This window comes from Ammospiza nelsoni, chromosome 8 (assembly GCF_027579445.1).
Source record: "Ammospiza nelsoni isolate bAmmNel1 chromosome 8, bAmmNel1.pri, whole genome shotgun sequence".
NCBI classification, from domain to species: Eukaryota; Metazoa; Chordata; class Aves; order Passeriformes; family Passerellidae; genus Ammospiza; species Ammospiza nelsoni.
The window spans coordinates 3,842,753-3,868,639 of record NC_080640.1 but is presented as its reverse complement, the minus strand read 5'-3'; the positions used below and the strand labels follow the sequence as shown (position 1 = coordinate 3,868,639).

Genomic DNA, 25,887 nt, shown 5'->3' with positions numbered 1-25,887 from the left:
ATCTGCTCCTGAGCACCTTAAATGAACAGTCTTGAAGTGGGGTAGGACCCTGTCTGAGGCAGGGATAAAGTAACAATCTCCTTTCAAACATGGGAGATAAAAAGCCAAACAAAAAAAAAAAAAAAAATCCAAAGCCATAGTAAAACACTCAGCAAAGTGAAGAGATTAAAAAACAGACACAAGGAAAAGGCTAATGACAGCATCTCAGGTTTCTGGACCAAATGATGGGTTCTCTTATTACTCACCGAATCAGAGAAGTATAATCATTACTATTATGAGTCCTACAATTTGACTGTTTTGCCTTTAGCTCTATCAACACCTACTTTTAATGCTTAAGCAACATTGCTATAATTCCAGATAATAACTCGTGGTTCATTCCTACAAAAGTGTCCTGATCAAATGGGGCAGTCACTTCAGATCCCACATTTATCATCATCCTTCTGCCTGCATTTTTGCATGAGACAAAGTGCTTTTGCAAAAGTTATTTGTATTCTGATGTTTCTCCCACTGAACACTGTCACATATTGGAGGATTTCTGCAATCAGAGCAAGTAGGCTGTGTCTCAGGGACCCAAGAATAATTAGATAAATATTGAACAAAAGTATTTGCAAAATGCTTTCCTTCCACCCCAAAAAAGTTCATTTCCTTAATGAGTTTATTCTCTTAGCCAGATGGGGCAGACAGAAATCACAGCATAATCATAACTGACTATATTTAAATGAAAGGGAAAGAAATCAGTGCAAGACTTCTCGAAGAGACCAGTCTTAAAAACTTCTCCAAAGGAGCAAAGCTGTGATGACCTTGACAGAAGTTTGAACACTGAGAGATATTAAATCAGATTCATATGGGTCAGTATCCTCTCAGACCTCTGCTCTCCAGCTCCTTACTGTTTATTTTCATATACCAATTCCTATGCACTGGCTATTTAAAATAAAGTAAAAATCCAATTTATCTTCCAGTCCTCTTCTAACAGGGATCTGCAACCTGCTCAGTGACACTGACTGGACAGATTTATCTGAGATAGCCTGATGGGATCAATTCCAGGTTTGTGTGTTTGACACCAATTCTCAAAATTTTAAAAAGAGCAATCAGAAATACATTAATGAATGCCGACCACCACAAGACCTTAGAAAAACCACATAACCTTCTCTGTCCTGTGTCCATTTGTGTGTTAAAAAATGGACTGGAATTTATTGAACCCTTCCCAGCTGCAGACACTTCTCATGAAATTCTGCCACAAATATTACAAAGCCAAGGAAAAACCATGTTAGCTACATCTTTGGCAGGAGAAGAAAACTGTTTATCAGGAAGCTGATACAAGGGGGAAAAACAGAAATATGTTTAGGCTACAGTAAAGCTGAGATATTAATCACACCAGTCATGAGGGGAAATTTAAAGTTCCACCAGCAACCATAACTCTGCCAGCTCATGCACAAGCACTGCATCAGGCTCTTAATTAGCTGATCAGTTTGATGACCTATCACAGGACAATGACAGATCACTCAGCTAATAGAATAAACACATTGATCTCATTTTTTTTTAATAACTGCTACTTGCCAACACACCATTTTACGTGATTTTGCACTGTCAACATTCATGAAATTTAAAAATTGAATTGTAATAAACACATTAAAGGATCTAATTCCCCAGTGCCACTCCCTTCTCTTTCCTAAGCAGTTTTTGATGGAAGTTCATTCCCTAAGATTTCACCATGGCATGAAGGACACTCACCAGAAGGGCATGGTCTTCCCCCAGCCCTCACTTTCCTCATTGACCCCATGAAATCCAGACATCTACAGTGCCCTGTTTTTGTTCCTTCCATCCAACATTCCCAGCAGCCACAGCCACCAGCACACGTCAGCTCTTTGTATTCCACTGCTGAGAGCAGAAGGATGTGGATTGCAGGCAGAGGGAAGGTTATGAGGCTTGAGCTGGTAATAAACCATGTGTGTCTCCTTATATATTTTAGCTGCAAAGCTGCTGGCTGTTCACTGGCAGAAAATTACTCTCTTTACACAACAAGCAGTGTCTTTGTATATTGAATAATGTAGCATGTAATTTCCCCTTGTTGAAGGGAAGGGTGAATTATTTATGATCACGTCTATACTGCATTTGTCTGCTGTACATTAATGCGTGCCAGCCCTAACCACAGAGCAGAAATCAACAGCAACCTTTGCAGGCTCCTTGGCCAAAAGCAGCCCCCCTCATAAAAATCAGGATCTCTGGGAATAGCCTGAGGAGGAAACATGGATATACAAGATGACACACAGCGGAATGGCGGGGGAAAAAGGAAAAGCTCTCCTAGATTTCAATAATTCCCACTGAAGCCAGGGGGGACTTTGCTCCAAACTGGAGCAGGCTCAAGCTAACAAAGGTATTTATATGCAACAGAACTTAATAGCAAACAGGTGAGACCTTTCAATGGCAGTTTTCCTGAACAATTCCATGACAGGAGGGGCTGTTGGGGGCTCAGGATGCAGGAGAGAAGGTTGGCAGCTAACACTGGCAGGAACCACAAAAGCAAACCACAAAACTTCACCCCAAAGCACTGAAAACACAGCACCCACCAGGTCCTACTCATCTCATCCATAACCCTATGAGACATTCCCCTCAAAAGAAAAAATGCAAAATTTTTCATCATCCACACGGGTTTTGTTGACTGCATAGAAAGTATCTGAAATTCTGTATTATTCTTATTAAATAAACATTTCATGAAATTCCTCCCCTTTCTCTCTAGGATCATAAGGGAAGCCTGCAACCAAAATGGCTACAGAATCTCAGAATCATGGAATTGCTGAGGTTGGAAAAGCTCTCCAAGACCATCAAGGCCAAGCACTAACTGAGCACTGCCAAGGCCACCATGTCCCCAAGTGCCACATCCACACAGCTCTCAAACCCCTCCAGTGATGGTGACTTCACCACTGCCCTGGGCTTTTGATGAAGAAATTTTCCCTAATATCCACCCTAGCCCTCCACTGCTGCAACTTGAGGCCATTTCCTCTTGTCCTAATGCTTGTCCCTGGGGAGAAGGGACCAACAGGCTTTAAAAAACAATTACTTTCATATGCTCAGTCACATAGCTAAAATTCTCCTCCTCTGTGAATAAGATAAAACAAATTTTACACATATATATATACCTATGTGAATGACCTGTTTTCCAGGTCACCAGTTCCTTAATATTTAATATGATTTCCTTTCTTTAAAAACTCTTTAAAATAAAGATAAATCAAACTTCTGCTGGCGCTCTTCAGGTCACATTTTTCTGTAGCCTCGTTACTTCTAATCAGAGTCAGCTTCTCCTTCCACCACATGAAAAGGTGGCTGTTAAGCTTTTATAAACACATTTCAGGTACACCAGGAGGACATTTCTCATCCTGGGGTATAAATACTCCCCTGAATTTATGTCAGTGGAGCTACAGCACTTTGTTTCCTCCCTTCACACAACAGAATTGAAGATTTCAGGTAAATCAGTCCTGATGTGCAGCTCACAACCTAAAATATGAATGTCTAAGGCAAGTGAGAAAATAATCCACCAGCTCTCTGATTAGATGGGATGAAGCCTACTTAGAAAGCTACAGATGCTATAAAATTAAGGATTAAACACTTTTATCCAAAAAAACCCAAACAAAAGATTAGTCAAAACATAATACCGCTGAATCACTGGCCAGGAACATCACACTGCTCCTAATTTAATATATCTTAGAGTAACAGCTATGTTATTCTATCCATAGTCTCCTAATTGTTTCCACTAATCTGGATAAATATTCCTTCTGCCCAAGTGCCTTCCCAGCCAGATCAGGAAGGTTTGTTTAAATCAAGTTCTCAGTTTGCACCGCGGATGTTTTTTGCAATCTCGGAGCAAAGTTGATCCCACGCCCCACAGAACACTCCAGAAATGAACTTCCCTGTGGAAATGTCTCCCCTGAGGAGCTCCTGTGAAGACAAGGCTGTCATTAGTCAGAGATGCAGCTCTGGAAGTGAAAGGCTGCCCACAGTCCTACCACCACAAACTTTCCGTGACTCACGTCAAGAGGAATGGAAACATGAAAGGGCAAAGTGAGGCTGCTGGAGTGAAATCCTCGTAACATTTTCAAATGGAAAGAAAAAGCCCAAGAATGTTCAGTAGCAATGCAGCACAACCATGTAATTCCTTTTCCATCCCTCCATCACTCAGTGCAGCACTCTCCATGTACAACAGCAATTCTTCAGCCCAAGCAGGATAAATTTATGACCTCTGGACACAAAAAACCCGCAAAACCTTACAATGACAGGTATTTTTTAGCTATCAAGCTTACTGGAAATGGTTAGAATTGAAGCAGACTACAGGCAGCACACAATCTGAAGTATTTGTACAAGGGTAGGGGAGTATTTGTACAGCAGGAGGAAGTTCATCCTGTGAGTGGGCAGGTTCCACCATTTCAATAAAAAATAGCCCAGTAGAAGGAATAAAATCCAAGCTAAATTAAAAAAGAAAGAACATTATGTAAGGAAAAGAGAGAAATAATCGTAGATTTTCTCTCTGATGCTTCTTGGACACATTTGGCTCCTCAAGTTTTCATTTTTGGAAATAAACTTTGCCTGAACTCACATCTATTTACCTCAGAGAAATCAGAAAGATGCCAGAAAGATGATATGTCAATAAAAAGAGGATCATGAATCACTGAGCTCTGCAAACTTCTGGCAAGAAAAAAAGGGAAAAAATCTCTAAATAAAACAACAAAAACAAGCAAAAAGCAATTGCAGTGATTTAGAAAAGCCACAGGACTCATTACAAAGCTCAGCCACCTCCTGCAGACTGAAGTTATGTAAAGCTCCTTTATTTACTTAAATTCCCCGATTTTTAAAGAATCATCAATAAAGGCAACTCCCAAGATGCTGAATACACCCATGGAACCAATTTCAAGGAACTCCATTGGAAAACAGGTACATCCTAAAAGCAAGAAAAGGTGGCCACAGCCCATGGTTACACACTCAACCTGTTGAACAACTGCTGAACACTTGTTCAAGTCTAAAAATTTTTATTTAAAGAAAGCATTTCATGGCTTTTAAAGCCAAAGAAAACCTCCTGAATCACCACTGAATCAGCAATCTCGCCTAAAAAACAACAGTGGTTTCTTCCACAACCCAGCTGGTTCCTTCCTCAGAATCTAATCCAAACACAATCTGCTCCTTCCTCATCCATACACTTCCAAATAAAAAGTGAGAATGGAACAAATTCCTTGCTCCTCATGCAAAAAAGAAAATATCGGCAAACTCCCCTAAAATCAGCATAACAGCAGTCATTTCAATCACATAAGGATGACTTCTATTATTTGGGCTGCAATGCTCAGGAAATAGTTATTGAGCTTGAATCACCACTCAGCTAGGGCATAAACACTGCCTGAATAAACAGATTGTTGGAAGCAGGGAAAAAAGAGTGGGGATTGGGAAAGGGAGCTCCCTGACCTGGCTCTGTGACAGCAGGGTCGTGCCCTCCCCCAGAAATGCATTATTGCACCTAAACTCTTGTGCAAGTTCCTGGAAATTGCCACGGTCCAGCTCCTTGCACTCCTAAAATGCCACAGCCACATGTTCTGATGTGCTGTTGTTTGGTCTGCCTCGAGAATGTGAAAATCACAAAACTCAGTGTTACCCATTTTTAAATTAAAGCCCTTTTCAGCAGGGAAAAAAACCAACCCACCAATTATATTTAATGGCTTCAGTGTTCCTTCTTTCTATTCTATCTGATTTACATCAGTCTAAATCAAAAATCTTACTTTTTGGGCTGCTTGCAGGATAAAAATTGCAGGCAGGAAAATAAAACAGAACCAAAAATCAGCAATTTCTCCAGAAATACAGGTCCAAAAACCATGGAAGGAAAAAAAGGCAGCACCAGCAGCCACCCAACCTGTGGCAGCACACGCCTGGAGCTCCTGTGTCAGGGCAGAGCTCCCATCAATGTGTTTAAATCCTCCCTCTGTACAAACAGGGAGCAGAGTGCTGTTTTCATACATCTCTGAGGATGTTTGGAGCAGAATTCTGCCTGCAGTGCACACTGGCTTCTCAACTCCTGATCAAAACTTGCTGCCTACGATGTGCAACAGCTCCAGCAATTCATCTTTTCCCTTCCCTTAGTTCCTATTCATCTCACATTGTGCCTTGCTACAGAATCAGTGACAGGTTTATATTGAATATGAAAGAGTTGCACACTGAAGAAAAAAACTGAGTCTTTACATAAATTACTCCAGTGCATTTCTTCTCACCAAAAAAGCCCCTTTAATCCACTTTCAGAAATCATTCTGCATGGTCAAAGTTTAGTATCTTTATTTTCAATCCTCAAAGTAACTGTGAGCATCCTCCCAACACACCCCACATGGTCCTGGGGGTCCTTCCATGGAAACAGGGATAAACCAATGCACCCATCCCGTGGAGCTCACAGATTCCTTTCCCAAAAATCTGGAGCCACATTACAAAGTTCTGACATTCAGAACACGACCACAAATTGCATCTATTTAACAAAACCCAGCCAGTCCCTCATTAAAATTATCAATTCATCAAGAGCCAGGATAAAGGACTGATGCCACTGGGAGTTAATTTTTACCACTTCCTAAGAAAAAGTGCATCTATTTAAATGTCCAGGGAGACAGCAACACCACAATTAGATAAAGACAGATGTAGAAGGTCTAACAATTCATGCAATGATTTCATATCCGTGAGAACTGTTCAGTCTCAATTTGCCCTATGTACTTTCTTTTGTTTTATGGAAAAAAAATAAGATAAGAGCTGCCTGGGAAGGCACAGAGAACACCTGAAATCCAACTTCAGGTGCAGAAAGGGAATGTGGCAAGGCTGGTCTTGCCATAAATGTTTGTATTGCATTTTTAATAAGACCAAGCAGCAGCTCAAGTTTCATTTCCAACACAGGACATCACAATAATTTACAATAATAGAAATTCTTACCTGCCTGCTCTTTCAAGGAATACATCCCACTCTCATCCCACAAATCAGCCACATTCCTGCTCTGAGTGTGAGTGCAAGAGGGAAGCACAGAGCACGAAGGCTGAATCTGTTATGAAGCTCTTTCACTGCAGTTATTTTTATCAAACAAACTGAAGAGGTTTGGGGGTTGGCGAGAGGGAAAAAAATATCATCTCTAAATACAGCTCTCAGCCGCCCTGCAGTCAGGCTGTAATCAGAAATAAATAAGTGTTTATCTTCAGAAAACGCCCAAGGCAAAGAATTGGTCTGGGATTGACAGAGCTGATGTCTCAGACCCAGCTGCTCTGTAGTTACCTGTCTCTTCCCATCCACTGTGAATCCTGTTTAATTTCAGGCTCCCAAGGCTGCTTCATTGACTCTCTGGAAAGATTGTGCTGCAATTTATTCAAACAGCTCTTACTCCACAGAGACACGAGGGTTTCCCTCCATGCAGAGCTCATTAGGGTGAGCACAGCACAGTGATTCCATCACTCTACCAGAAAAAAGCTGTGGATTCCCCATCCCTGCAAGTGCTCAGGGCCAGTTTGGACAGGGCTTGGAGCAACCTGGGATAATGGAATCGCTTCACTGTGCAAAAGAAAATAAACCTTCAGAGTCAGTGTGCCAGCTGACTGTCACCCAAGGGAGAGGAGGAGAGCTGGTGCAGCGCAGTTGGGTTTGCAGGAGGGGATCTGTCAGTGCTGAAGGGATATTTTAAGCCCAGCTCTTTGTCTCTTTGCATTGATTACTGGTCCAGAACCAGCACGTGGGGAAAAATTGTTCTGAGAGCATTTCCAACGTCCTGCCAAGCGTTTTCAGCCTTGACATGCTGCAAAATAGTGGGCATAACTCACAGTTATGAGCTACTCTGATTACCATCTTGTTCCTTTTACACATTTGATTTTCCTTGATTTTAGCAGCTGCTCCCTCAGGTTGATTTAAAGTGAGGAACATATTCCATCCACCATCTGATCTCTAATACTTTTCTGCCACTTTGCAAGGGGTATGCAGCACAAATTGCTAAATCCTGTGGGTTGTGAGAGATCAGCTGCTAATTTAAGGCTGCTTTTGAGGGATGAATAACATTGTATGGAATAAATAGAATTTGCATCACTTAATGTCTTCGGTTCCTGTTTATCTCATCCTGTGGTAAAATGGTTTTGGATGCAATAATGCAACCAAGTGGTATCAACTAGAATTCATCTGATACACCTTCACACTTCATATATAAGCAGTTTTTCTGAAAGGGGACCCGTTCTGTGTGAGGCTTAACTTTGCTTTAAACACAATAGAGTTACGGCAATTCTAGAGCAACGTAAATGCTCGCAGCTGCTCATTTGATTTTTTAGTGGCTGAGAAGGGATTTTCCTCCACCCCCAAGCTGAATTTTCTCCATAAACTTTACTATCTTAACAGAGTCATCTGAATTCTTTTTGTTGTGACTCATATACGGTGCCTTCTCTGTGAGACATGCATTGAAATGGATGGAAAAACGTATCTCATCTGTACATAAGTACCATGTAAGTGCTTTTGCATGAATAGGGCATTTCATCTTTCATCTAGTGCTGAGTGGGTGAAAGGAAACATACACAGCTGCATCCTGAAAAGACAAACTCAGCATTAGAGTCTGTCATTAAAGTTTCTTGTAAATTCAAACAAAAATTACTCAACTCAAACTATTCACTGATGCCAGATCACAACTGGGGCTTTGTTTCAGCACTTTAAAAAAACGCAACTCTGTTCCAAGCTTAGTAGTAACTTTTCTAAATGTTCAACAACTTTAATTCTTTAAGCAATGACACATCAGATAAACCTCAGTCCATTAACCAAGAAACCACTTTGTCCATTACAAAGTGAAGCAGACTCAGAGCCCAAAGTGGAAAACCCAAGAAAGCTCTAAGTGGTCTCAAGAAATTTCTAATCAGTTATCTCTAAAATATCACCAGATAAAATTTTTACAGTTAACTGCTGGCTACACCTAATTAAGCAAAACCTTTTTGATATAATTTCATTATACCGCTTCCAGCTTCTTAGAAAAGTGTTTATTCTGCCAAAGTCAGGCAACATTTACTTCCAAAGTCTCCTACCACTGTTCCTAAGTGTTTCAGCAAAGGCTTGGGCTCCATCACTCACCCCTCTGTAGTCTGTGCTTTTAACTATACAAAAGTGCAACACATTTTTATTAAACAATTTATAAGATTCTATCATTCTGAAGAGATTTCTGCAGCTCTGCACCCCAGGCTTTGAGGTGTGTGTGGCTGGGAGAACACACTCGATGTGGAAGCTAAAGCCATTTGAAAATGGATTAAACTCTCCTGATTGTCCTCTCCTGTCTTCACACCACCACATCTAATGAACAACACTTCTACCACAAGCTTCAAAGGATCAAATATCAAATATTCAAAGTTCAAATATCTTAACTCACTGATTTCCATGAGTGGAGGAGAGAGGATGTGCTGCACTCTACCACCAGCATCTCAGAAATATCACAGCTCTTGGTGCTGTTCTCATAAAAGGATAAAATCCAGCCCAGGAATCTTGCAGCTGCACAAAGCCCCCAGTTGATAACAGTCATAACAAAAGGGAAAAATTCCATGCTACATATGGAACTCAGTGAGTAAATATTGTAAAATCCAGGACAATAATAAGAAAATCTGTTCCTCAGCCACTGAACCATTGACTCCCTCTCTCTTCCTGCAGGTTTCTCTCGTGCTTGGCTTCAGTGTGCTTGTTTTCCACTTGGAAAGAACACAACCACAAATACCTTTTCATGCCTTACACTGCACTTAGCTGGCCTCCAGACTGTAAACAAACAAGATAAAAATCTGAGAATGTTCTTTACTCAATCTCCATGAAAAGAAACCGAGGGGAAAAAGAAATTAGAAAAGCAAACCCAAACCCCAACTCTGCATAATGATGAATGTACCAAGGGAAATCTGGCATGCACTCCCTCACACCATGCCTCTTCTGCAACATTTTCTGCAATATAAAGACAACATTTAGCTTAGCAAACTAGATGGTCTTTATTTGCGGGCAGAGGAAACCCAAGCAAATGCTCCAAGAGACTTTTTTTTCCAATGGATATGTTAATTACTTAAATTCTGTTATTGGGAAACTGTCCCAAACTAACCTTCTACTCTCCTTCTGCTTCAGCTGCACATGGGTCAAAATTCACTTTTAAAGGTTTTTAAGTGAGAAACTGAGAAAACAAAGCCCACCCTAGATGGAGACAGCACAAGTGCCTTATTCAGATCCTTCCTGACCCTACCTGAGCACCTTTGGGGAGCTGCACAGGGATGCCTGGGACCAGGATGCTCCAAGATCTGCTCTGTGGGGCAGAGCACCCCCTGAGACAGCCCAGAGTTCTAAGGGAAAGGGAGCACAACTGCTCCCAAATGCCCTGCTCCAGCCAGAAATCTCTCACTGCTATGGAAAACCCCACGTCCCCGGAGGCAGCAGAGCACAAAAGTGACCAGTGGGAGGTAAAATGAGGTTTTATTTCTAAACTGCAGTGCTTGTTGATGTATTTGGTTCCAGACAAATAGAGGAGGACGTGGAGTCGCTACAGGACATTGCAGCTGAAATGGCATCAGTGCTTGAAATAAACCCTTTGCTGAGGCAAATCACACAAGGAATCTGAAGTGACACAAATTCCATCAACTGCAGTTGGCAGCCAGATTTTGAAGAACAGATGCATGACTGTTAATGATAACCCAAAAAGCAGTTTCTAGTGCAGAAAGACTGAAACTGTTAACATTATAAAACTGCAAAGAGCTGAAGTATCTCCAGAGTACACCCCACAAAATACTTTGCAGGAACTTACAAACTCCAACTTAAGCAGAATTAACATATCTAACAAAAAAATCTCCAGCAAAAATGCCTCCCAAGTTCTGAAACACATTTCCATCTGTTCAATTTCTCTGTTGCTGATGTTGTTTACCTTCAGTCAAAGATATGAATCTTTGACTTCATGAGATTAATGTAATAATTTGGTTTAGGCTGTTAATGCATTCAAAGCTCTCAAATATGCAGGAGACTAAGATGGCATCAAGAGCATACAGATCCATTTGGAGGGGATGTTTTTAATGTGAAATAAATTAGAAATTCCTTAATCTATTTCTGCAGCAAGGACTACACTTACATAAAAGCTTCCTGGGGTGTCTTAGGCTGGCAGAGATGGCTTTTAAGCCCATTTATTCCTTCTAAGCACTGCTGTATAACCTAAATAATAACACTAAGGAAAACCCATCAAGCCTCATCAGGTAAGTGAGGACTCAAGCTTTGATGAATGCAATGCTCATGTCTCGAAAGTGACACCAGACCACAATGCAAAATGATAAATAAAATATTCATATTATATGCAGATACCTGTAGAGAAAAAGGCTGTATTGGTCAGCAGAAGAGCTCAGCCCAACTGATGCATCAAGCTACAAGAGGAAACACTTCTGTTGGTACCTCAGATCCAGAGAAATGTGAAAAACAGCTCTATCCTCAGCTGTCCTATCACTAATGCTGCTGAGTTGCTTTCTAGTGGGCACCAAAAGGAGCTACATGGTTTTGGGAATAAGGCATTATAGAAGCTGCCCCGTGCTCAGCTTCCTTAACGCTGTCCACCCTCAAAAATGGTGTTTAAAAAGCACAGCAGGTGCTGATTGATACACCACGAGCTGTATCAATCCTTGTCTCCTGCACAGATCACTCCACGCCCATAGCTAAAGGCAGCAACCTGCAACAAAATGCCAAGAAATGCCACGTATTCCATCAGATCTTTGGGAATGTGACTCAGCAGCTGGGCTGGAGCAGTTCTGGGCACTGCAGCCTCTCCATCCTGCTTTGTTTTCTACAGGAGATGTCCGAAGAGCAAGGCTGCCCACACTCCAGCAGCTCTGGCCTGCCCTGGCTCCAACAGCAACAGCTCCAGGTGAGCTCAGCAGCCTGATCAGAGAATTGTTAAGGCTGGAAAAGACCCTTAAGATCACTCAGTCCAACCATCAACCTCAAGCTGTGACCTCTGATACTTCAGGTTTAGCTTTTCTATTTCTCAGATTCTGTGCTGCTTTAGTGTGTGGGTCTGGGTTCACATCAGGGATGGTGAGCTCTGTGCACAGAGCAGGGAGACAAAACAATTCCTGCTCCAGCTGGGCACCAAGGACAAATGACCCAAATCTCAGCCCAGGAGCACAAACACCATGGGCTGGAGAGAGAAAAACAAGCAGGGTGGGACTGCAGGGGCTAAAGATGGAATGGGACAATGAACTGTAAGGTGCAAATGGAGCAGAAATGATCCCAGGGACAGACACTGTGCCCACTCGTGCATTTTGGGGCCATTTTGGTTCATCTTGGGTGCATTTTGGGACCATTTTCGCTCATATTGGGTGTATTTTGTTCATTTTGTGACCATTTTGGTTCATATTTGGTGTAGCCCTGGCTGGGCTCTTGTGCTGCCCAAGGTGGATCCACAGAGACCTTTAATAAATCCCTGCTTTATTCTTTAGCTCTGTCCAGTCTCTGTTCTAGGCCAGCCTTCACAAGGCATCAGCAGTAGGCACACAGCACCAAGGATGGCAAAATCTGTTCATTAATAACTCATCCTGGGCCTTTACAAGGCATCACCTTCACCACTGAGCCACCATCTCCACACCAGCACTGCCACCCAGCTGGGAGAGCCCTCCTGAGCCTGGAGCCACATTGGTTGTTTTGGTTGGGTTTTTTTGCCTCATGAACTGCTGTGGTGGCCCTGCCATGAAAACCTCCAGGCTCTGGCCAAAAAATTGCTCCAGGAGCTCATCTCTGTGCTGCTGTCAAGGGGGAGGCGGCAGCTGGAGCGTGGTGATCCCCTGGTGCATCCCCACCGTGCCTGAGGAGAGCATGGTGGACTCTCCAGACCAGAGTCCGCAAGAGAAGGAAGACAGGGATGGGCTCTCTGACCCTCCTGGACAAAAATGAAAGGTTGGACAAGCCTTGGAGCAGCCTGGGGTGGTGGAAGGGCTGGAATGAGACAAGCTTTAAAGTCCCTTCCAACCCAAACCACACTGTGACTTTACAATTTTTCCATGTGAATAACCAAGTCCTGCTCCTTTTATAGCAGTTATTTCACCAGTATGTGGAAAATTAGGCATTCTAGAGCACCATCCTAGGTGCAGGAGAGAAATAAGTCTCACCACTGATAATTTGATTTAATTTGATGTTTTCCTGCATATTTAAATCCCGGAAAATGCCTTCAGCATCCAAACCATTTATAATCAAAGTAAGTGACTGCAGAAGTTCAGAATAATCTATAAACTCAAAAAATTCCACAGTTCTCCTCATTAGGTGAAAAAATAAATCACATGCTGATAACACACCTCAGTTTATTTATTGCATGGCTCATTGGTTTAAATTACACTTTGAAAAGAATAGCAAATCAGAATGAAACCTTACAATGAAACCTTTCTTTGCATATGAAAACTTGCATTTGATGTTATTCTTACTATTCCTCCTTTAGGTTACTTATGTGGGGCCAAGAAAACTGATCTGGAACAGACAAAACATTTTATCCACACATGGACAATTAAATACAACATGTATTATTTTATCAGTGTTTTTACAGAGATGCTTTTGCCCAAGGTGAAAATAAATTAAATGGGAAAATGCAGCTGTAACCATTCACGCCATACACAGGAACCACAGAGTGCACCCAGATGTACCTTGGGGTTAGGTTATGGTCCAGAAAGGGTGTGGAACTCTCAGCATCAGACCTCAGAGAGCTTTTCAAAGGTGCTGCTCCACCTCTGGGGGACAAAATGACAGAGTTCTGACACGTGTCACCTGTAATCTCATTTGGAATAACACGATAGAAGTACAAGAAAAACCTAGATCTCCTAACTCACCATCCAGAATCCCATTACCTGGGAATTGAGGGATTTTGAATGAAATTCAGATATGTGTTTCACAAGACAGAAAGCCAGCAGCAATCCAATTTCTAAATAAACCACCTAAGGCAGACAGCATGGACTCTGACTTTCCCCCAGTAACCACATTAAACAGAATGAATTTCAGCCTTTCATAAGCTCAACAGACAGAGAAAGTGAATTTTCCCAGCTTCCCAAGCTGCAATCATGCTCCCCATCCCAGAGCTGTGCCAGAATCTCCCTGCACAGCAGTGGCAGGGAGCATTTTTGGGTCCAAAGCTGGCAGATGGCACTTTCAGGAGCAATGGTGCGAGACCTGCAGCAGGAAATGAAACCCTCCCTGTCATAAACAACCCCCAGTTAAGAACTGGAGCCCTCATTAATGTAATTGGTTTCATATGAGGTGCTAAAATACAAATTTGCTGCATTTAGAAGCCAACACTGTTTCTATTAGTTAAGGAGTGTTTTGCGGACCTCTATTTTTGCTCAACACAGAGGGAAAAGGGAGGGGGAAATGTGTCATGTACTCTGCCTCCAGCTAGAGAATTCAATGCTAGAGTACATTTTTCACCTCAGATGAAAAATGAAGGCAGGTAGCCTTTCAGCACAGCTGCTCCTGAGGACTGAAATGGAAAATTATTTGGAGAGGAACTCGCACATCATTCACTCAGAGCTGTGGATTTACATCCTCATACCTGCATGAGATCCACAGAGTGAGTAGGACTCTATCCCAAGAGTCTGAGGGAGGAGGTATATTTAAAATTTCAAATGTAAAAAAATTACAAATTTAAAATGTAAAAACAAACTACAGTACTGCTGAAATCTGAGGGAGGAGGTATATTTAAAATTTCAAATGTAAAAAAATTACAAATTTAAAATGTAAAAACAAACTACAGTACTACCACTAGGTGGGAAAAAAAATCACTCAACATTATCCTTCAGGAAAACACTCAATTTTCAGCCTTTCTGCTTCAAATCCAGCAAATCAAATTTCCTCTTTTTAATGGTGCTGCCTTTGAGTACAGGCCAAAGAATGAAAGAGCAGGAGGGTTATGTTACCAGGGAGCAGAGAGAGGGTGTGCACCTCTCAATTTGGCATCTCTGGTAAGGGGAGGGAAAACCCACAGTGGAACAGACACACCCAGGACTGGTGAGGAATTGTGCCCTGCTCCAGCTCCTCACACTGGCCATGCCCAGCCAAGCCAGGAAATCCAGCTTTGCCTTGGGTACCAAGTGTTTTTCCTCTTTAGGGACACATCCCTACCCCACTTTGCTCCTCTTCTCCTTGAAGCCTTTAAACTCTGGGGATGAGCTGCTCCACTCCACAAGCAGAAGTTGGTCTCTGATTTCAGAATTATTCCTTTCCCTCCATCCACAAGGACTACCACCTTCTGTATGACTTTAAAACTCCCCCCATTGCTTTTAACTTGGCTGAAGATAAAGATCTGTGTGAGCCATTGGCTGAGGTGCCTTTAATGACAGAACAGTTCATAAAAATAAAACCATCCATTCCGTAAAATGTGCATTCCCCCTTCTGAAAAACAGAATAAGCCTATTAATTATTTTCTTAAAGACTGACTCTCAAAATGGCACTGCTGACATTTAAGGCTCATAAAAAATGCAAGTCTGTCTGATCTGTGAGAAATGAGTTTATATGATCTATTTTAAGATGAAAATATTTGTCAAGGAAAACAGTTGCCAGTTAGGAACACAAACAGAAACAAAGCCACTTAAAGTAAATTGTCCTTTTTTGTTTTAATCTTTTCCATGCCAAGGACATGCTTCTCCCCAGAAGAGTGGTGCACAAAGTAAGTGACATCTGGTGGCTTTATGCTGTAATAGAATAAGGCACCTCATTTCAATGCTGTTAACCAAATCAGTTTTTAAATTTACTGCTTCTTAGCAAAGCTTTTCAGATGTTTTATTTATTTATTTTCATGCAGATACTTCTGAGGCCCCTGGGCATCACAATCCCTCTTGCAGGGTGACAACTGCTGTTATCCAATTAAAGTGGGACTGTCATATTCACATCAGGCAAAACACAACTCCACAAAGGAATTTGGAAGGCACAGGAAAAGAGCACTAAGATTTAGCTGGGCAGGATCAGTAAGAATCACACAGAGCCAGGCTGTAAGAAAAGGCTGTGCAGAATTTTGTGAAGGAAATCCTTCACCTGGTCCAATTATTCACATGCTCAAAGTAATTAATATCAACTCAGGTCTCTCTGAATTGTCTTTCATTGGATTTTAATTAAACCCAAAAGAAACAGCTGCATTTTTCATTCTGAGTTCAGCAGCATCCTGATAGCTACAACTTTTACAAATTTGAAACAGCTTTTCCCCTTTTCATGCTTTATTGATCCTCAGCAATGGCCACATCTAATCCAGCCAAGCCTCCTGCACCTAAACCTGCACTCCAGACATAAAGCAATTACTACTCCCCTTCAAACTCCTCCAGCCAGAAATACACTTCTCTTTCAGAAAGCCACAAGCCTCTCCTAGATAATTAATAGAAGTACTGTCAGCCAGCCTCAATTAAAATTACAAAACTGCTGGCACTGCAATATCAAGGCTTGCAACACTAATTTCTGCAGTAATAAGTATTTATGGGGGGAAAAAAATAACTGCAAGCACTATGTAACAGAAATGAGAGGAAAGATAAACAGACTCTAAATATTTATCAGCAGAGGAAGTCCAAAAATATAGCAGCAAAAATGGAGCGGATGGCAGCTAAATCCAGAGCATGGAGGGTTCCTCGAAGGATGTGCAAGGAGGAACTTCATTTTCAGCTTGACATGGCTAAATCTAATTAATTCCTTCCTCCTATTCAATTGCTGCACAGAAACCCCTAGATGCCAAAAGGACAAAGCTAAAAATGTCCCCAAAGCCATGCCTGAAGTCTGCACTTCTACCCTGCAGCAGTGCAATAAATAAAGAGTTGGACTTTGGGGCTTTTCCATCACTTTTAAGGCCTAAATATCCTTAAGAGGAATGTCCACCTGCATGTTTGGCTTCCCTCAGCACTGAAAGGGGGCTCCACATCTGCAGCATCTCCATAAAAAGGGGCCTCTGGGACAGCACAGCTACTGATGGATTATTTCAAAGGGAAATATTATTTCCTGCTCACATTCCCTCATCCCCACCAGACATTATCTTCACCTCGAGCTCTCCTGGCTGAGCTAAATAACATATGCACAGAAAAGCACAGCTGAATGGCTTTAGCTCCAGCCACTCATCAAGAGGAAAACTTTTAAAGATCCCATTTCAATTTATTTTTTTGAAATGCTGGCATGCTGAAGTCAGCAGGAAGACATTTCAGTGACTTTAATGAAGGCAGAGGTTCATCCAGAGAATTGCTGTTTGGAATGAACACAGGGTTTATGTTATCTCATTTGAAACCTTCCAAGTTTTCTGCTAAATGCAACTTAATGATATTTGCTATCTTGGAATTATTTGCTGTCACAATACAGAAAGGAGGGTATTAAAGTTGTGCACTGTAAAATGTTTAGTGATGATGGATGGGATACTCTTGTTTCACTAACAGGCACGTTTTTTAATGCATAAATATTAATTGTCATCAAGTGCCTGTTCATTTTGCAGTTTTGGAAAGCTTTAGCTTGTAGGAATTGTAATAGTCCAAAAAAGATACTGTTGGCATTTACATATTTATCAGCATTTTCATGGCACATTTTTAGGGCTTTTCTCTTTTTTTTTTTTTTTCATTCATTATCCAATGTACCAGCACAGCAAGACAAAAAAAAAAAAAAAAAAGGAAAACTGGAGAGATTACTACACTCACTTAATGGGTATCATTACAGGAAAACACTATCAAAACTCAGCAGAGGCTTTTTATGCATTCCCCTGTATTACAGCAGAATGAGTAACTGCAATATTCCAGCTCTGCTGCTAAACCAGGAGAATGCTCAATCTGTGCAGCTGAAACGGGGATGAGCAGCAGGTGAGTGGAGCCATCTGAGAGAGGTACTGACTCCAGGCAGAAGCTCTCCCTGACAAGCGCTGGTTTGTTACCCAGATTGCCCAGCCCTGCCACACTCCTTGCTGAGCACTGGGCTCTGAATCCCTCCAAAACAAATGGAAAACTCTTCCCACTCCCACGTCCTGGTCCCCTCACACCAGTGAGGCCCAAAAGGTGAATTACTCCTGATCCAGCCTAATGCCAGATAAATCCACGTGGGATTTCCATGGATACCAATTTAAATTGCATTTACTCTGTTTATTTTCATTTTGCTGATCTCCTCAGAAACACTCAAAAACCTACTCTGAAGGGTTAAAAACTTCCCTATTTAAAATCACCTGATGTCAGACTGTGATAGTGTTGGCAGGGGTCCCAGGATGAGGGAAGAGACGAGGATCTGACTCCATATTTCAGAAGGCTGATTTATTATTTTATGATATATATTATATTAAAACGATACTGAAAGAATAGAAGAAAGGATTTCATCAGAAGGCTGGCTAAGAATAGAAAAAGAAATAATGATAAAAAAGGTTTGTGGCTCGGATAGAGTCTGAGCCAGCTGGGCTGTGATTGGCCATTAATTAGAAACAACCACATGAGACCAATCCCAGATGCACCTGTTGCATTCCACAGCAGCAGATAACCATTGTTTAAATTTTGTTCCTGAGGCTTCTCAGGAGAAAAAATCTTAAGAAAAGGATTTTTCATAAAATGTGTCTGTGACATCAGACAAATTATTATTTCCTTTTTCCTCAGCGAGAGGATCAGCTCAGATTCCACCCCTCCCTTCTGCTCACCTCTCACATCTCAGTTCTTGTTTTAAAAGATGGTAGAAATAGCCTTGCAAAGCAATTCTAATACTAAGTGTCAAGTGCAATAGTGGTTTCATTCTGATTTATCCTTATCTGATCCTCAGGCAAGTTAATCCTGAAGCTGAGAAAGTGTTTTCAGAGCTTTATAATTGATGAAACTTTTCATCTAAATTATTTACTTTGCGAACAGCTCCAATGAGTCGCTCAGGGCATGAAGCTGTAGTACTCCATGCTGGAGTGCTCAAGAACATGTTTTTGTCTTCTTAAATTAACAGCCCATCACTGCATCTCGTGCTGCAGTTTCTATTGGCAGCCTTTAACGCACAGCAGGGTTTTTATCTGAATTTTTATTGCCTGCAATGGGTGCAGTTACAACCCAGATGTCTCGGTGTTATCCCAGCCCGGAGCTCCAGGGAGACACAAAGCAGGCAGAGGATCCCTGATCCTGAAAGTGTCAATCTTACAGTGTAAACCAGTGTTCCTTCCCTGGAATTACCTGGGCACGGGCTCCACACCTGATGGACACATTCAAAACCTGCTCCTCTTCCATTGCAACAGCAGCACCCAAAATCCTTTCCAGAAGCAGCCCCAAGAAATGTCCTCAGGCTTCAGCAATCCCAAGGATAAGCTGTAAAGCAGCAGCCTGAAAAATGCACTACGAAGGGGTGCAAGACAAGAGCAGGAACCCAATCACCAGCCCAACACAGTGAAATACATCTACAAAATGATGAACTTAAAAATTTGAGATTCATTATCCATTTAATTTACTTAACATTACCAATATCTGTTTAACATTATCTAATATCTACAGAGCTGAGCAAAAAAGACAAATTACAACTAAAAAGCAGCCAAAATCAAAGAGGCAGGGAAGGAATATTAGATAAGGTGTTTGATGGGCTTGCAAGGAAGTGTTGGTTTTAAGAGCTGCTAAAGGAATTTCAGGAGAGGAAGCTCCCCTGTGAGGAGCTGGGCCTGCAGGCAAACCCATCTCATTATGTGATACATTCTCCTAATAAACTATTAAACCATCTTTCTACACTTCCTCCTATTTCCAGCTTTACACAGACAAACCTCCTGGCTGCCCTAGTCAGAGAGTCCTTTTTCTTTGGATTAATAAGTTCTGGCACTCAAACCATTATATCCCAATTTAGGCATAGCAAGGTTGACACTGGGCTCATATTTCCTCCAAATTATGGGTAAAACCCTGCAGAATCCTGATTTCTGCTATTTTTTTTTTTTTTCCTGAGGTCTCTCCTATTTGTTGGTATCTCACTACTCATTTGGTGCAAGTTCTAAAGCACTTGAATTAAGTGGTTTTTCTCCACACTGTTCCAAGACCTGAAACTGGGCAAACCATCCAATATTTCAAACTCACATCCACGTGCTGCCCATCCTCAGAGCACTCTTTCAACACTGTGAGGCTTCTTCCATCTCCTGAGTACACATGCTGCACATAAATCTTTATATTTCTTTGCCTTTGTATCTTGTAGAGTTTTTCATTTTTCAAAGCAGTCTTATCTTGTTTCCTCTGTATGACTTTGAACTTTGCATTTTATCTTCACTCTTGTCTGACCTCAGAGTTCTTCCCAGGTCAAGCTCACCTGTAACTCAATGAATGATTTGAAAGCAATGACCTTCCCTCTATTCCATGCAGCAATCCTGAGAAGTTACAAGTCTAACTTCAACTTACATCTAAGCCAAACACCAATAAATGCAAAAACCAAAGTAAAATATAACAATACAAAAGGCTTTTTCACTCTCATCAGTTTTTCTAATTTTATGGTTAGATAGCAGGGTACATTCACCCACACTGAAAATCAAGGTTTTTCTACGGGAAAAAAATATCTCCTCATGAAACTTATTTTTTCCTACTGGAAGGCGTGAAGCAAATGGAAAATGTCAGTTTGAGTATTTCGCTATTTAGGTACAGATCTGCACCTTTTGCAGTGAGGAACAACCCACCTTAGATACAGATTTGGCACAAAACCCCATTTATTTATAAAGCACTGAGCTTATTTTATGAGTAAATGCTGGCATAGTAAGTTTTAGAACATTAAGTGTGTATCTGGTGCTGCTTCGTATATAAACAAGCCTGGCTTCCTCCCTTACTCCATCCCATCAGTTCTCCACAGAATTGGGTTCTGGGATCAGTTCTCCACAGAATTGTGTTCATTTCCAAGGAAACCCATGGCACAGGAGGCAGCCACATGCTCCCCACCATTCCCAAGGCTGCAGGGGCTGTGGCTGCACACCAACAGAGGAAGGGTCACACCGTGCCTGGAGTTGAGGTGGGCACCTCATTTTTGGTGAAGGACAGAAGGAAAGCAGCAGCCAGGTGCTGAGGTTTGAGAAATGAGTGTTTCAGGCTGTTGTGGGAGTTGAGGCAAGGTGGATTTGGGAATGAGAAGAGGCAGCAGGTTGGGGCTGGAGGGTTGGTGCAGGAGAGGTCAGAGCAATCAGAGGGATGGAGCATCAGGCCTGTGAGGAAAGGCTAGGAGCAGGGTGCAGCCATGATATTTTCTGAAAAATCCTTTCCTTAGGATTTTTCCTACTGAGAAGCTGGGAGGCCTCAGGAACAAAATGCAAACAATGATTATCTGCTGCTGTGGAATGCAACAGGTGCATCTGGGATTGGTCTCATGTGGTTGTTTCTAATTAATGGCCAATCACAGCCAGCTGGCTCAGACTCTCTGTCCGAGCCACAAGCCTTTGTTATTCATTCTTTCCTATTCTATTCTTAGCTAGCCTTCTGATGAAATCCTTTCTTCTATTCTTTTAGTATAGTTTTAATGTAATATATATCATAAAATAATAAATCAGCCTTCGGAAACATGGAGTCAGGTCCTTGTCTCTTCCCTCATCCTAAGAGCCCTGTGAACACTGTCACAGTGAGGTGTTCAGCCTGGGGAAGAGAAGCTTCCAGGGAGACTTTAGAGCACTTGAAGGGGTTCCAGGAGAGCTGGAGAGAGACAAGGGATGGAATGACAGGAGAAGAGGAATGGCTTCAAAGTGACAGAAGGTTGGATGGGATATTGGGAACTGGGAATTGTTCCCTGTGAGGGTGGGCAGGCCCTGGCACAGGGTGCCCAGAGCAGCTGTGGCTGCCCCTGGATCCCTGGCAGTGCCCAAGGCCAGGCTGGACAGGGCTGGGAGCACCTGGGACAGTGGGAGGTGTCAGGGCTGGAACTGGATGAGCTTCACGTTCCCTTCCCACACGAACCAGTCTGAGATTGTGACCTCTGTGTGCTGCCACCAGAGGGGACAGAGTGTGCCTCGCTCCTGTCCACATCCACCACCTCACCAGGCCTCTCATCCTCCCCACAGCTGCCTTGGCACTGCCACCAGGACAACGTTTTTCCTTCTGTTTCTTCTTGCAAGGCATCACCTGCCTCTCTCCCCTCAGAGGATGCTCCTTTAAGCTAAAGCTTACAATCCACATTCAACAGCTGCTGGAAACCAGGTGTAACATAAATTAATAAATATTCCATGGAAAAGCTACATTAACTGCTTGCCCCTGAAGTGCTGTTTAGTGGCATGTCAGGCACAGCTGTGTAATCAAAGGATTACAGAGCTCCCATTGCAAGGCTCTCCACCTCCTCGGGAGCTTCCCTGGCTCCCTCTCCTGTAAAAACCCAGCCCAGGCACCAGGACAGAATTGTAATCATGTCTTTGAGCCTGGGAAACACAACCCAGCAGGCTGTGGGGACAAACACAACATGTTTTCTGTCAGATACACAGGCAGCCACACAAACTTTAAAGAGAACAGGTCAGCAAAGCTCTAAATCATCTGAAATTTTAGTGAAATTGCAGTGTAAGGGGAGAGATGGGTGCAGTTCAGGGGGCTTCAAAACAAGAACTTGCAGGTTACAGATCCCTTCCCCTGCACAGACTCCAGATCTGACACCTCACTTGGTCAACAAGAAAAACAGGGCACTTCACTAAAAACATAAATAAATAAGAAATGCTAATTTGTGGGGGAAAGCGGTGAAAAAACTGCGATCTTATTGGAAATCTACCATGGCTTTCCACAGCACGTTGGATTCTTCTAGCTGAGCAACAAAACTCCAGCCAAGGAGTACATTGGGAATTTAGAATTACCCCTCCCTGTGGGTATGGAGGAAACCAGGTGGGTTAAAGGGGAAAATGGGAATCTAAACCCAGCAATTAACAAGCCCAGATCAAATCAGGGTGCATCTTCTGCAAACCCTCTGGGATGTCTGAAGCAGTGTTCCCCATCAGGTAAGTACCCAGGGCAGCACTGAGTGATTTAAGAGCACATCCCTTTGGAATTTCTGACTGTGGGATATACATTAACTGTAGGGGTAATTAGGAGGGAGAGGGGGATACCAGTATCTGTTTATGTCATGGCTTTTCTTCACCTAAGTGATGATCTGTGCTGGAAGAGAGGCACAGCTGGGTGTTCCAAGTTCCTAAATCCATGTGTAATTTAGGTGAGATCAGCCCTCTGCTGCCAGCTCACCTCGGGACAAATTCCATCAGCACCCGGTGGTGACACAGCCCTGAGCTACAACACTGAGATTTTGCTCTGTGCACATATAAGGAAGAAATCAGTGCAGGAAAAGTAGTTTATAAAAGGAAGGATTCCCTTCCTAGTCAGCAGAGGAATTCCACAAGGAATCCTTGGCAGAGTTTGCTGCCACCCCACTTGATCTTCAACACAAACCAGTGCTTTGAGAGGTGCTTTAGTACCAGCCCATCCTCAAAACTGAGATCACCTGGGCTGCCAACAAAAGCTTTGAGCACTGAAACTCCCCCTTCTCACAGAGCTCCTGCCACAGGCTGCTTGAAATAATGTTAAAATAGAACATAAGCAGTACCTTATTTGCATCTCTGTGATTATGCCTACATAAAATCCTTGTTCATGCTGCTGGTGGATTACACACCTTCATCCTTCCCCTCCAAACACATGAAATAATTCAAATATGAGAGTTTGCTTCACCCTTCTCATTTATATGATTTCCAGATACCTGCTTCTAGTTTAGCAATGAAGATAAAAATCCATTAATGCCTTCCATTGCATTAGTGGAATTAAGTGTTTTGCAATGTAAATCTCCACTGTTTGATCATGTTCCTGTTACAAACCACCAAATAAAACACTCCGAATTTGAGATTAGTCCTCCTATGACAAAATCTGAACCATAAAACTATTTTCCTATTGATTTCAGAACTGCACAGTGGCTGCAACTCACAGACACGGGATCTAAGTGCTATTAAAAAAAAAAAAAGGAAAGAGAGAAGGTGGTTTCACTACTAAATCTTCATACAAGTAGTCTTTCTGCATTCAAATTGATTTTCTTTCTTTTGGCACGTGAAGAGCCAGATGAATCCTTTGACTCAATGCCCAAGAGTGAAATGGCACCAACAGCAGCAGAGAAGCTCTCAGGGCACGAGACGTGTGACAACATTTTAATCACTGACAAAAAGAGGCTTCAAGGCAGCTGCTCTGTTAGTGTTTGCTGGTTTTAAGTGAGATTCACTGTTTGTGAGTGACTGTATATAAAACACATATCTATGTCTATAAATAGCACAGATATAAATATATATATGTATGGTTCACGTCCACTTGGGGATGTTTTATTGGTGGAAATTTCCCTCTCTGCCAAAGATCAAGCAGTCCCCAGTCAGTATCAAGTGCAGTGCTGCTCAATCAGGTGTTTGTTTATCCAAACGAGCACATACCATTTGCAGTTAAACCTTAAAAATATTTATTTTTCACTAACAGTTCCAGCAAACTTGGAGTTTTAATCTGTGATGTGCCCAGCTGGCCACTCCGCTCTTTCTTTTAAGTCTCAAAACACAAAGGAACATGGTTGTTCTACAGGAGATGATGATGATGATGGGGTTTTGGTCTGGCTAACAATTCAAGAAGTGAAACCATTCTGATGTCATATGCAAGGAAGTCAGTGAGAAGGGGACTTTGGGCCATAGAATGATGTTAGAAACAAATTTAAAAATTGTTTAAAATTCCCAATCTGAGAGTTTGGTAGGTGTTTGGATGCACCATCCAAGCAATACTCTCACATATACTATTAACCTACAAATCTGTCTGTGCCTAAGACACTGAGATCCCTGCAGAGTACGGCTGTAGTATTACAATGAAGCAGCAGAGGAAAATTTAAAAAAAAAGAAGAAGAAGAAAAAGAGAAGCCCTTATATGAGAACGCCAAAGTTCAGCTGGTGAATTGCTGCTTAACAGACTCTGACCATAATAACCCGTCACTGAACCTTGCCTGCATTCTCAGCAGCTATGAAGCTATTTTTAACAGCCAGCAGCTTGCATTTCAGAAACCCCCCTTTTCACCCAAAAACACTCGCAGCGATGGGCAGCGTGCACGCCCCGCTGGTTCCTGGGTGGGATGCGCTCCGGGATGGAAAGGCTCTTTCAGAGAGCCCCCGGACAAGTGTCCGCTGTCCCCGAGCCCCGCACGGCTGCGGGCAGTGACAGCATCGCCCTGTGCCCGGTCTGTCCGCTGTCCCCGCGGGTCCCGGGAGCACGGCCCCGCTCCTGCCGCCTTCCCCCGCTCCAGCCGCGGCTCCGGGCTGCCCTGGCAGCGCCCCGGGTGCCGCAGCCCGCGGGGAGCGGGGACAGCCCCGCGTCCCCCGAGCCGAGCCGAGCCGAGCCGTGCCCGGCGCTGCCCAACTTCCCGCAAAGTCCCGCTGCCTGCAAACTTGGGGAGCCGCGGCCTGGGGACCCCCCTGCCTTCCCACCATCCCATCTCATCCCATTCATTCCATTCCATCCCATTCATCCCATTCCATCCCATCCCCGCGCTCCTACCTCCGCCGCCTCGGCTCGGCTCGGCTCGGCTCTGCCCCGCGCCCGCCGCCTCTGCCCTGGGGGAGGGGGGCGGAGGACGAGGAGGAGGAGAGGAGGAGGAGGAGGAGGAGGAAGGGGGAGGAGGGAGCAGCCCCGCCGCTCCCCGGCCTCGCTGCGCAGCCCGGGAGGCGGAGTGCAGCGCTCGGCTCTGCCCCGCGGCTCCCGGGGGTGCAGGAGGTGTCCCCGGTATGGGGGAGCGGGGATGGGGCTGCGAGCAGAGCGGGGGATGCACCTCGGAACCCCCCGGGATGGGGCTGCGGGCATGGGCTGCGAGCAGAGCGAGGGATGCGCCGCGGAACCCCCCGGGATGGGGGAGCGGGGATGGGCTGCGAGCAGAGCGGGAGATGCGCCGCGGAACCCCCCGGGATGGGATGCAGGGCATCCTCCGGGCATCCCCCACCATGGATGGAGAGAA

At 43.3% G+C, this 25,887-nt stretch overlaps 1 protein-coding gene across 2 annotated transcripts in view; it reads right to left on the bottom strand.

The window, feature by feature from the left end:
- Nucleotides 1–25,505, bottom strand: part of CHST15 (carbohydrate sulfotransferase 15) — a 46,205-nt gene extending 20,700 nt beyond the window's left edge. The window contains exon 1 of one of the 2 annotated variants that reach the window (XM_059477313.1): nucleotides 25,434–25,505. The gene's annotated coding sequence lies outside the window, so the exon portion shown is untranslated. Of the gene's footprint in view, nucleotides 1–6,939; nucleotides 6,961–25,433 lie in introns of those variants that run through there. The other variant, XM_059477314.1, reaches the window with a different exon arrangement.
- Between the last annotated feature and the right edge of the window lie 382 nt (nucleotides 25,506–25,887).